The sequence below is a fragment of the Nerophis lumbriciformis genome, linkage group LG18, assembly GCF_033978685.3.
Source record: "Nerophis lumbriciformis linkage group LG18, RoL_Nlum_v2.1, whole genome shotgun sequence".
NCBI lineage: Eukaryota > Metazoa > Chordata > Actinopteri > Syngnathiformes > Syngnathidae > Nerophis > Nerophis lumbriciformis.
The window spans coordinates 651,680-664,076 of record NC_084565.2 but is presented as its reverse complement, the minus strand read 5'-3'; the positions used below and the strand labels follow the sequence as shown (position 1 = coordinate 664,076).

The 12,397-nt window shown below is 39.2% G+C and overlaps 1 long non-coding RNA gene across 1 annotated transcript in view; it reads left to right on the top strand.

Annotated features, from left to right (window-relative positions):
* LOC133618052 (uncharacterized) overlaps positions 1–10,559 on the top strand; it is a 61,968-nt gene extending 51,409 nt beyond the window's left edge. Inside the window, exon 3 of the long non-coding RNA XR_009817102.2 lies at positions 10,485–10,559. This is a non-coding gene — a long non-coding RNA (uncharacterized lncRNA). The remainder of the gene's footprint in view (positions 1–10,484) is intronic.
* Positions 10,560–12,397: the final 1,838 nt, after the last annotated feature.

Below are 12,397 nucleotides of genomic sequence, written 5' to 3'. Positions count from 1 at the left end.
GGTGGTCAAAAGTGTACGTACACTTGTAAAGAACATCATGTCATGGCTGTCTGGACTTTACAAGTCTTATTTCTTTGTGATGTAGTGATTGGAGCACATACTTGTTGCTCACATGAAGTTTGCTTCTTTGATGAATTTATTATGGCTCTACTGGAAATGTGAGGGTGAAAAGTATACATACAGCAATGTTAATATTTGCTTACATGTCCCTTGGCAAGTTGACCTGCAATAAGGCACTTTTGGTAGCCATCCACAAGCTTCTGCTTGACCACTTGACCACTAAATTGCTGCACTTCAGCTAAATGTGTTGACATGGACTTGTTTCTTCAGCATTGTCCACACCTTTAAGTCAGGACTTTGGGAAGGCCATTCTAAAACCTTCATTCTAGCCTGATTTAGCCATTCCTTTACCACGTTTGAGGTGTGTTTGGGGTCATTGTCCTGTTGGAACACCCAACTGCGTCCAAGACCCAACCTCCGGGCTGGTGATTTTAGCTTGTCCTGAACAATTTGGAGCTAATCCTCCTTTTTCATTGTCCCATTTAAAGCAGCAGTTCCATTGGCAGCAAAACAGGCACAGACCATAATACTACCACCACCATGCTTGACGGTAGGTATGGTGTTCCTGGGATTAAAGGCCTCACCTTTTCTCCTCCAAACTAGAGATGTCTGATAATGGCTTTTTTGCCGATATTCCGATATTGTCCAACTCTTAATTACCGATTCCGATACCAAGCGATACTGATATATACAGTGATGGAATGAAGACATTATTATGCCTAATGTTGTTGTGATGCCCGCTGGATGCATTAAACCAGGGGTGCTCATTACGTCGATCGCGATCTACCGGTCGATCTCGGAGGGTGTGTCAGTCGATCACCAGCCAGGCATTAAAAAAATAGTCCTAAAAATGAGCGATCATAAATCTTCACTATGACGTCACTTTCGTCACTTGATTGACATTCACGGCACCCGAGGGTCTTCTGAGATGACGCTGGCTGCTGCCAGCTCATTAAAATTACCGACTGGAAGGCGAGAAACACTTTATTTCAACAGACTCTGGCGCCGTACCTGTCGTCAAAACTCCAAAGACCGACTGCACAGTTGCGCTAACAAAATAAGAGTCTCAGAAAGCTGGCGTGCACAAGCTAGCAAGCTACAGAGTTTGCCGACAATGTATTTCTTGTAAAGTGTATACAAAGGAGTACGGAAGCTGGACAAACAAGATGCCAAAAACCAACCACTTTCATGTGGTATTGGACAGAAAGGAGGACTTTTTTCTCCTCCATTCGAAAATGCGGACGTTTTTAGCACCACTGTCTGATTCCTATCAATGCAAGTCATCACAATCAGGTAATACACCAACTTATGTTCTTGTCTTCATGAAAGAAAGGAATCTATATGTGTTAAACATGCTTGTATTATCTTTAAACACCTTAACTTATTAACAATATTAACTATATGTGTTAAACATGCTTGTATTATCATTAAACACCTTTAACTTGTTAACAATATTAACTATATGTGTTAAACATGCTTGTATTATCTTTAAACACCTTAACTTGTTAACAATATTAACTACATGTGTTAAACATGCTTGTATTATCTTTAAACACCTTAACTTGTTAACAATATTAACTACATGTGTTAAACATGCTTGCATTATCTTTAAACACCTTTAACTTATTAACAATATTAACTATATGTGTTAAACATGCTTGTATTATTATTAAACACATTTAACTTGTTAACAATATTAACTATATGTGTTAAACATGCTTGTATTATCTTTAAACACCTTTAACTTATTAATAATATTAACTATATGTATTAAACATGCGTGTATTATCATTACACACCTTTAACTTGTTAACAATATTAACTATATGTATTAAACATGCTTGTATTATTTTTAACCACCTTTAACTTGTTAACAATATTAACTATATGTCTTAAACATACTTGTATTATCATTAAACATCTTTAATTTATTAACAATATTAACTATATGTATTAAACATTCTTGTATTATCATTAAACACCTTTAATTTATTAACAATATTAACTATGTGTTAAACATGATTGCATTATCATTAAACACCTTTAACTTATTAACAAAAACATATATTTCATAAATAAGTAAATATAAATGATATATATGAATGAGGTAGATCCCCACGACTTGATCAATTGAAAAGTAGCTCGCCTGCAGAAAAAGTGTGAGCACCCCTGCATTAAACAATGTAACAAGGTTTTCCAAAATAAATCAACTCAAGTTATGAACAAAAAATGCCAACATGGCACTGCCATATTTATTATTGAAGTCACAAGTGCATTATTTTTTTTAACATGCCTCAAAACAGCAGCTTGGAATTTAGGACATGCTCTCCCTGAGAGAGCATGAGGAGGTTGAGGTGGGCGGAGTTGGGGGATGGTGGGGGGGTAGGAGGTAGCAGGGGGTGTATATTGTAGCGTCCCGGAAGAGTTAGTGCTGCAAGGGCTTCTGGGTATTTGTTCTGTTGTGTTTATGTTGTGTTACGGTGCGGATGTTCTCCCGAAATGTGTTTGTCATTCTTGTTTGGTGTGGGTTCACAGTGTGGCGCATATTTGTAACAGTGTTAAACTTGTTTATACGGCCACCCTCAGTGTGACCTGTATGGCTGTTGACCAAGTATGCTTGGCATTCACTTGTGTGTGTGAAAAGCCGTAGATATTATGTGACTGGGCCGGCACGAAAAGGCAGTGCCTTTAAGGTTTATTGGCGCTCTGTACTTCTCCCTACGTCCGTGTACACAGCCGCCTTTAAGTCATAAATTGTACTTTTTGAAACCGATACCGATAATTTCCGATATTACAATTTGAAGCATTTATCGGCTGATAATATCGTCAGTCAGATTTTGTGACGATAAAAAATGTCGATGTAATCATAGTAGTATCGACTAGATACACTCCTGTACTTGGTATCATTACAGTGGATGTCAGGTGTAGATCCACCCATGGCATTTGTTTACATTCAGGAGTGCTAGCTTGCTGTTAGCGGTGTGCTATTGTATCCTCCTACGGTGTGTAGTGAAGCATGTTTAGCTATTCCTCCTCCTCCAGTGATAATGATACGTGTAAGAAACTTACTTTATTTGTTGCAATGGAGGCCAGGATTAGTGATTTAGAAGTAGCTAAAACACTGTGGATGGATGTTAGCTGCATGTGTTAAAGCAGCTCTTCCTGAGGGTGTTTCAGTGTTATAACTTCACCTTTATCTTGACTTTTTACACCAAAATGCGTCCATTCTCCCTTTTCTGTCTACACACTGTGTCTGCTTGTAAGTACTCTGTGTGTGCTGCCATACATGCTCCTCTGCCTTTCTGTCTACACACTGTGTCTGCTTGTAAGTACTCTGTGTGTGTGCGCTGCCCAACATGCTCCTCTGCTTTTCTGTCTAGACACTGTGTCTGCTTGTAAGTACTCTGTGTGTGTGCGCTGCCCAACATGCTCCTCTGCTGGTACAAGCAGCAATGTCAGTGCGTGACGACGCGCCGTCATGAAAAGCGGTACTTTTCAAACCGAGTATAGTACCGTTGTCTATCCATGAGCACCGTGGTACTAGACTAGTACCGGTGTAGCGTACAAGCCTAGTGGGAAGTGATTTATTTGGAAGGCAAAGTTGGATAAAAGCCCTCTGCCACTTAAAGGTCACCCACAGAACATTCTCCCACTTTCTTTCCAAGGCGCCGCCGCCGCACTGCTGTCCTCAGCATCTCGGCGGGGCGGTGACTAATTGCCCCCGTAAATCACCAGCAGGGCCGCGCCGTCCTGCGTTTATTTTCCCCGACAGTAATTTAGTGCTTGCTCTTTTACACACTTGTCACGCCGTGTTTTCCCCCCCTCGCGTTACGGGGAGCGCAGCGGAGGAAAAAAAGCAGGAGGGTAATTAACGGTGCGACGCGGCGCTCGCCACCGCTCCTTCATCACGCCGTGATAATTGTGCTCCTTGTCTGTCAGCGTAACCTCTCCGCGCTTACGCCGTGGCCATTTGTCAGGGAGGGATGCTCCCGCCCCCCCGCCGCCATTCCGGGGCCTGCTCGCTCGCTCGCTTGCAGGCCGCCTCGTTTGTGTTTCGCACAAAAACTTGTCAGCCGTTCGCCGTATCCCGAACTGGGAAGATTTATGGCAGGGCTGTCCAACGTGTGGCCCGGGGGTCCTTTTGTGGCCCGCAGCTAATCTTTGTAGCGTCACATTCTGAAAGTACTATTACAAAAAAGTGGAATAAAAGTTGCATTATTGACTCTAATAACAGTTTTTTAGAAAATAATAATGAATCCAAATCAATGTTGTAATGACTTATTGACCTTTTTTTCGACAACTATTCTACTTGGAATTTTTTGGGGGGGGGAACATGGCATAAAACATTTTTAAAAAGTAGTAAAACTTAATAGAAACTTTAATTTATAGATATTTAAAAATATATATTTTTTGGTCAGTGGGGCTCTTTTGGAAATTTTGTGGGATTTTTATTTAAAACTGTCATCACTCAAAAAATAAGTACTATTACAAAAAATTGGAATAAAAGATCCTAAAAGTTGCATTATTGTCTCTAATGACAGTTTTTTTTTTAGAAAATAATAATGAATCAAAATCAATGTTGTAATGACTTATTGACCTTTTTAAAGCCTCCAATTAATTTACATCAACAAATGTTCTACATGGAATTTTTTGGGGGGGAAATATTGCATATTTTGGGGGAGGGGCGGTGACAATATGGCATAAAACATTTTTTAAAAGTAGTAAAACTTTATTTGTCACTCCACGCCGTGCCTTATTTTGACTTTCTTGGTCATTTTCTGGGTGTATTTTTAGTTCCTGTCTTGCGCTCTTATTTTGTGGTTTTTCCACTTCCTGTTTTCCACTTTCCTGCTGCAGCTTTACACCTGCCTTTGAACAATTTTCCTCTCACCTGTTTTCTGTTGGTAATTAGCACTATATAAGTTGAGCTCGCGACGCCATTTTGAAGTATTTCCATGCTGAGGTCAAGTACGCACGCACTTTGTGGACACCGTCTGCTCCACATTCCTTGTAAGGGTTTTTGCTGTGTTCCAGCGTTTCCTTTTGTTTCTTTCATAGTCTGTCCAGTCAGAGCACTTCCATTTGGCTCTCGCTTTTTATTTGTTTATTTCAATCATTAAATACCTATTTTTTTTACTGCATGCTGCCTTCTCATTGGTCTGTATTTAAAATCACTACGACCTTCGTCGTCTCCACGATCTGAAGTTGATATAGATATTTAAAAATATGTATTCTTTATCAGCAGGGCTCTTTTGGACCCCTGCAAATTTTACTGGGATTTTTATTTAAAATTGCCATTGCTCAAACAATAATAATGGATCAAAATCAATGTTGTTATGAATTATTGACCTATTAAAGGCTCCAATTACTTCACATCCAATATTATACTTTGACCTTTTTTGGAGTGAAAATATTGCATATTTACTTTTTGGCCTAAAAAACAGGGTTTCTTTTACAAAAAGGGCATACAACATTAAAAAAAAAGTAATAAAACGTATCGACAGACAGATGTGATGTTGATCTAGATATTGAAGTTTTGAAAGTTGTAAAATTATATGACTTATTTTTAACACGTTTAAAAACAGGGCTCTTTTGGACCCCGTTAAACTGCCATTGCTCAAAAAAAATCAAAAAAAAAAAAAATCAAAATTAATGTTCATGTTCATTTTAAATATTGCATATTTTGTGTTTTTGCCATAAAAAAACAGGGTTTTCTAACAAAATATTAAAAAATGACCATAACATTTTATATCAACAGATTTAAAATAAACTGGAGAATTAAGCGTTGAAAGTTAAAAAAAATAATAATATACTGTATGACTTAATTTGAACACTTTTATTAGTGGGGCCCTTTTGGATCCCTGAGATTTTTAGTGGAATATTTTTTTTTTAATATGTGATTGCACAAAAAATTATAATGTATCAAAATCAATGTTGTTATGAATTATTGACTTAAAAAAGGCTCCAATTACTTCACAGTAAATATCCCACTTTGGAAACATTTTTGGCGGGAAATGATTGCATATTTTGTGTGTTTGCCATAAAAACCAGGGTTTTGTAACAAAATATTAAAAAATTACAATAAAACTTTGTATCAACCGATAGATCTAAAGTTGATCTAGAGATTTAAGTGTGAAAAGTAAAACAAAAACGATACATGACTTATTTTGAACACTTCTATGAGTGGGGCCCTTTTGGATCCCTTAGAATTTGAGTGGAGTATTTTCTTAAAAACTGTCACTGCTTGGAAAAATAAAGTAACAAAATCACTGTTGTTATGGATTATTGACAAATTCAAATTACTTCTCATCAAATATTCCACGTTGAACAATTTTGGGGGAGAACTACTGCATGTTTAGTTTTTGCCATACAAAACAGGGTTTTCTAGTAAAAAGGCATAATATAGAAAAACAACAAGTTTATATTGACAGACAGATGTGTAGTTGATCTACACATTTAAGTGCTGACAGGAAAACAAATACTATATGACTGGTTTTTAACACCTTCATGGATGCCTTTAATGATCTCTGATCATTTTAGTGTTTATGTCTTTATTTAAAATGTTTTACTTCATTGCTCAAAAAATAATCATGGATCAAAGTCCAAAAATGTTACGTTGTTATGAATTATTGACCTATTAAAGCTCCAATTCCAACAACAAATAATGCATATTTTTTCTTTTTTCTAACCAAAAGGGCATGAACATTAAAAAAAGTAATGAGAAAACTTTATATCGATATACACAAAGTTGATTTAAAAATGTTAAGGTTAAATTATTTTTTCATGACTTATTTTTAAAACATTTTTGACTGAGACGCTTCCAGGTCCCCAGAACCAAAATTTGAGGGGGGCCCTATAGGTTAAAAACCTAAGATTTACTATATTTGTGTATAGCAGATACAATAATCTGTCGATTATTACTTCGATTAATCGATTAATAATCGGATAAAAGAGACAAACTACATTTTTATCCTTTCCAGTATTTTATTGGAAAAAAACAGCATACTGGCGCCATACTTATTTTGATTATTGTTTCTCAGCTGTTTGTAAAGGTTGCAGTTTAAAGGTTTATTTAAAAAAAAAAAATTAGCCTCTGCGCATGCGCATAGCATAGATCCAACGAATCGATGACTAAATTAATCGCCAACTATTTTTATAAACGATTTATATCGATTTAAACGATTAGTTGTTGCAGCCCTAAAACATATATATATATATATATATGTATATATATATATATATATATATATATATATATACATATATACATATATATATATATATATATATACATATATATGTATGTGTGGGAAAAAAAATCACAAGACTATTTCATCTCTAGAGATGAAATAGTCTTGTGATTTTTTTTCCCACACATACATATATTGCGCTCTACTACGGTATCGAGCACTATTTTTTGGATAACCTTATTAAGACATATATACATATATATATATATATATATATATATATGTATGTATGTATGTACATATACATAATATAATGTATAGTTTGGACGCCACTGCTTTATGGTAAACACACCTGGGCGCTCCTAGCCCCTCCCTCCAGGGCGGCGTCCTAATAAGGAGCGCTGAGGTGCGCCCCTTGAGCGGACTAATCTATTTCCACGGGACGTCTTTGGGAATGTCGGAGCAGCGAGCGTGTCAGCGTCTATTTTTACCTGCTGCGTGCAGGTGATTCACCGCCTGCCTTCTTCTTCTTCTTCTCCTGCTGCTCCTGGCTGGCAAAGGGGCCCCCTCACGGTATCCATCACAGCCCCCCGATGTTAAGTCATCAATAACTTTGCAGCAGAAAATATTGCAGAGGACTGGCAAGGTTTGACTGACGATACCTGGACCCCCCCCCCCCCCCCCCCCTTCCTACACCTTTCTTTAAATATCTTTATCCTGCTGTCAGGGGCGGGCTAATGGGATGTGTGGTCAAGACTTCAGGATCCATCACTGGGAGGAATTAGCATGGGCCCCCATGCATCACCTGTCATGGCCGCTGTCTGGACCCGCTTCATTATAGCGCTCCTGTCGGCCCCCCCTGAGGCCACGCCCCCGCCCTGTCAGGCCAGCTGCTAAATTGGGAACGCCGGGGCTGCTTTGAGAAAGTGAAAGTAGAGATCTTTAAAAACTATTAACGCTAATTAAGCGGCGTTTGGCCTCTGTCGCCGCCAAGCAGCTACTTGATGACTAGCTCGGCTCGCTAGTAGCACGTAGCGCTCGCGGGTTGTTGTTGTTTTTTACCCACGCCTCATTCCAAGACCCAGGGTCCATTTTACTAGCATTTATTCAGCATGTTGATGTGTATCAGTATCGCCCATTTCTATCAGTATCGGCCGGTTTCTATCAGTATCCACCTGGTTCTATCAGTATCGGTCTACATACAGATCTACATCAGCAGATACAATGTTTACACATCTGATACCAGTATTTAGTCTTTAAAACCACAAATTATTAGTGAAGTACGTGCCATTTTTTGCCGGGAAATCCAGTTTTTGTCCTTCCGTTTTGTTTGTTCCGCTACTACAAGATGACGCTCACTAAAGGAGCGTGGTGGGTTCCATTCCTGTTCTGGACAAGTCGCCACCTCATCGCAGTCATTCCAAGCCCCAGGGTCGATTTTACTAGACATCGACCAATTATGGGCGATATTCGGCATGTTGATGTGTATCAGTATCGGCCCGTTTCTATCAGTATCGGTCTACATACAGATCTACATCAGCAGATACAATGTTTACACATCTGATACCAGTATTTAGTATTTAAAACCAGAAATTATTAGTGAAGTACGTTCCATTTTTTGCCGGGAAATCCAGTTTTTGTCCTTCTTTCTCTTCCGTTTTGTTGGTTCCGCTACCGCAAGATGACGCTCACTAAAGGAGCGTGGTGGGTTCCATTCCTGTTCTGGACATGTCGCCACCTCATCGCAGTCATTCCAAGCCCCAGGGTCGAGTTTACCAGAGATCGACCAATTATGGGCGATATTCGGCATGTTGATGTGTATCAGTATCGGCCCGTTTCTATCAATATCGGTCTACATACAGATCTAAATCAGCAGATACAATATATACACATTTGATACCAGTATTTAGTATTTAAAAACACAAATTATTAGTGAAGTATGTTCCATTTTTTGCCGGGAAATCCAGTTTTTGTCCTTCCGTTTTGTTTGTTCCGCTACCGCAAGATGACGCTCACTAAAGGAGGGTGGTGGGTTCCATTCCTGTTCTGGACAAGTCACCACCTCATCGCAGTCATTCCAAGCCCCAGGGTCGAATTTACTTGACATCGACCAATTATGGCCGATATTCGGCATGTTGATGTGTATCAGTATCGGCCTGTTACTATCAGTATCGGTCTACATACAGAACTATATCAGCAAATACAATGTTTACACATCTGATACCAGTATTTAGTATTTAAAACCAGAAATTATTAGGGAAGTACGTTCCATTTTTTGCCAGGAAATCCAGTTTTTGTCCTTCTTTCGCTTCCGTTTTGTTGGTTCCGCTACCGCAGGATGACACTCACTAAAGGAGCGTGGTGGGTTCCATTCCTGTTCTGGACAAGTCACCACCTCATCGCAGTCATTCCAAGCCCCAGGGTCGAATTTACTAGAGATCGACTGATTATGGGCGATATTCGGCATGTTAGTGTGTATCAGTATCAGCCTGTTTCTATCAGTATCGGTCTAAATACAGAGCTACATCAGCAGATACAATATTTACACATTTGATACCAGTATTTAGTATCTAAAACCACAAATAATTAGTTAAGTACGTTCCATTTTTTGCCGGGAATACCAGTTTTTGTCCTTCCGTTTTGTTTGTTCCGCTACTGCAAGATCACGCTCACTGAGGGTGGTGGGTTCCATTCCTGTTCCGTGATTCACTCAAATAACACGACAGTAAAGATATCTCGGCCAAAAATGCAAACTTTATGTAAATATGTTGACAAATATTATTCTTGAAGTAAAGAAGGTGAGGCAGCAGCTCACACATTCTCATACTTTCATCTTGGTCTCAACTATAATCTACGTGAAGGAGTCCACAATTGTTGTCATTTCAATGTCTGCAATATTTCAGGGTTCCTCATGAGCAAACTTTGCATTGCATCAAATACTGTAAATTCCGGACTATAAGGTGCTACTTTTTCCCCTACGCTTTGCACTCTGCGGCTTATGAAATGGCGCGGCTAATTCATGTATTTTTCTCCATAATGCAAATGGCTGTCATTAAACTGAAGTGATATCATTGTTTGTGCTACGGCGCCATCTTCTGGACGAGTTTGCTCACTAAAAGTGTGTTGCCTGCTGTTTTAGAGCTTTGAACCGGAAGCAGAAGTGCCATCCATAGCGTGTCTACTCGAATGAATTCTTCATTCATCACTCTAAGCAACGTTTCTTTCCTGTTTTAGTGCCTTGAACCAGGAAGTGAAACCATCCACAGCGTTTCTGCTCGACAGGATTCTTCTTCATCACTCCGAGCATTTGTAAGTTTTACAATATAACTAAAACTTACTAAAGTGTCCCATGTGTGATGTCTGTAGGAGTGTTTTAATGCATATTGTGTGTCTCTGTTGGTATCATTAACTTACTTTCTTTTTGTATTGATTCAGTTTTGTAAATGGTGGGTCCATGACCATGACTTCTGTTTTGTCTGATCAACCGTTTTACTGCCCTGTTACAGACACCGTTTGGAAACAATTAAGGTAAGTCAATAAACATTTCTGTGTAAACAAATCATTTCACAACCTGCGACTTATAGTCAGGTGCGACTTATATATAGAAAATGTGTTTTCTTCTAATATTACGTTAAAGGAACTAGCGGTCCTAGGTTACAACTAGGAATGTTAAAGGAACTAGCGGTCCTAGGTTACAACTAAGAACGTTAAAGGAACTAGCGGTCCTAGGTTACAACTAGGAACGTTAAAGGAACTAGCGGTCCTAGGTTACAACTAAGAACGTTAAAGGAACTAGCGGTCCTAGGTTACAACTAAGTAGGTTAAATTAACTAGCGGTCCTAGGTTACAACTAGGAACATTTAAGGAACTAGCGGTCCTAGGTTACAACTAAGTAGGTTAAAGGAACTAGCGGTCCTAGGTTACAACTAGGAACGTTAAAGAAACTAGCGGTCCTAGGTTACAACTAGGAACGTTAAAGGAACTAGCGGTCCTAGGTTACAACTAGGAACGTTAAAGAAACTAGCGGTCCTAGGTTACAACTAGGAACGTTAAAGGAACTAGCGGTCCTAGGTTACAACTAGGAACGTTAAAGGAACTAGCGGTCCTAGGTTACAACTAGGAATGTTAAAGGAACTAGCGGTCCTAGGTTACAACTAGGAACGTTAAAGGAACTAGCGGTCCTAGGTTACAACTAGGAACGTTAAAGGCTCTAGCGGCCCTAGGTTACAACTAGGAACGTTAAAGGAACTAGCGGTCCTAGGTTACAACTAGGAACGTTAAAAGAAACTAGCGGTCCTAGGTTACAACTGGGAACGTTAAAGGAACTAGCGGTCCTAGTTTACAACTAGGAACGTTAAAAGAAACTAGCGGTCCTAGGTTGCAACTAGGAACATTAAAAGAAAGTAGCGGTCCTAGGTTACAACTAGGAACATTAAAAGCACTAGCGGTCCTAGGTTACAACTAGGAACGTTAAAGGAACTAGCGGTCCTAGGTTACAACTAAGTACGTTAAAGGAACTAGCGGACCTAGGTTACAACTAGGAACGTTAAAGGAACTAGCGGTCCTAGGTTACAACTAGGAACGTTAAAGGAACTGGCGGTCCTAGGTTACAACTAGGAACGTTAAAGGAACTAGCGGTCCTAGGTTACAACTAAGGACATTAAAGGAACTAGCGGTCCTAGGTTACAACTAAGTAGGTTAAATTAACTAGCGGTCCTAGGTTACAACTAGGAACGTTTAAGGAACTAGCGGTCCTAGGTTACAACTAGGAACCTTAAAGGAACTAGCGGTCCTAGGTTACAACTAGGAACGTTAAAGGAACTAGCGGTCCTAGGTTACAACTAGGAATGTTAAAGGAACTAGCGGTCCTAGGTTACAAGTAGGAACGTTAAAGGAACTAGCGGTCCTAGGTTACAACTAGGAACGTTAAAAGAAACTAGCGGTCCTAGGTTGCAACTAGGAACGTTAAAAGAAACTAGCGGTCCTAGGTTACAACTAGGAACATTAAAAGAACTAGCGGTCCTAGGTTACAACTAGGAATGTTAAAGCAACTAGCGGTCCTAGGTTACAACTAGGAACGTTAAAGGAACTAGGGGTCCTAGGTTACAACTAGGAACGTTAAAGAAACTAGCGGTCCTAGGTTACAA